The sequence below is a fragment of the Asparagus officinalis genome, chromosome 3 (genome assembly GCF_001876935.1).
Source record: "Asparagus officinalis chromosome 3, Aspof.V1, whole genome shotgun sequence".
Lineage (NCBI taxonomy): Eukaryota > Viridiplantae > Streptophyta > Magnoliopsida > Asparagales > Asparagaceae > Asparagus > Asparagus officinalis.
The window spans coordinates 27,792,473-27,793,342 of NC_033796.1; the positions used below are offsets into that span (position 1 = coordinate 27,792,473).

The 870-nt window shown below is 45.6% G+C and overlaps 1 protein-coding gene across 2 annotated transcripts in view; it reads right to left on the bottom strand.

Moving 5' to 3' along the window:
- LOC109833556 overlaps window positions 1-463 on the bottom strand; it is an 8,302-nt gene extending 7,839 nt beyond the window's left edge. For both annotated transcript variants that reach the window (XM_020401274.1, XM_020401273.1), the window contains exon 1: window positions 433-463. The gene's annotated coding sequence lies outside the window, so the exon portion shown is untranslated. The remainder of the gene's footprint in view (window positions 1-432) is intronic.

Genomic DNA, 870 nt, shown 5'->3' on the forward strand with positions numbered 1-870 from the left:
CTCGTATTTCTAACTTTTATGATACCATCTACCAGAAGAAAGGTTCAAAATTTCAAGTCCTAAACTGTTCCTTCTGCTTCAGTTACAACACTCTCAACTATATAACAACTTATTCATTAAAGCCTCTGATTGTCCAGCAAACGTTCCAAATTTCAAAGTCAAAGCACTACATCAGGCATCACCAAATCAAGAAAAGACTTCAAAAAACACAATATTTTCTTCTTATCCTTACTCTTGTCTACCCTGTAACACTAAAGAATCCAGTCCAGAATCCAAATCTCGAGAACAAAGCCCTATCTTCAGCTTCAAGAACCAGCCCAAAACCCTAGAAAGAGGGATCCGAAGCTCGACTGCCCCTAGCTCACCAAACCCTAACCCTAGATCGCCGGAGTGAGCACAGAGGAGAAGAGAGAGAAAGGGAAAGGGACTCACAGGTCGAGGAGGCGGAGGAGGGGAGGTGAGGCACGTGAGGGGAGGAGGAGGCCGGCGGAGGTCACGTGACGCAGCTGGGGGGACAGTTGGAGCAGCGACGGGGCAGGAGGGAGAGGAAGAGGTTATTGTTTTGTGGACCCGAGCCAGATTTTGCTTCGCCAAAGGCTGATGGTGATGCGCCTTCTGGACTCGGACGAGCATCGGATCCGAATAATAGTGAAGGGGCACGTCTGGCTTCAACTCGTAAATAACGCAGCGCTAGCGTGCGTGTGGGTCTCATGATTTCTGTGCTACTTGGAGTAGCTATGTACTTGATTTTATCCAAAGAGGGGGCAAAAGGAAAAGAAATAAAATTAAGGCAACTTGTTATAGTTTATATGACTTTGCACTTTTATACTGTATCTAGTTTTTCTTGACTTTTAAATACCCTGTTGTCTT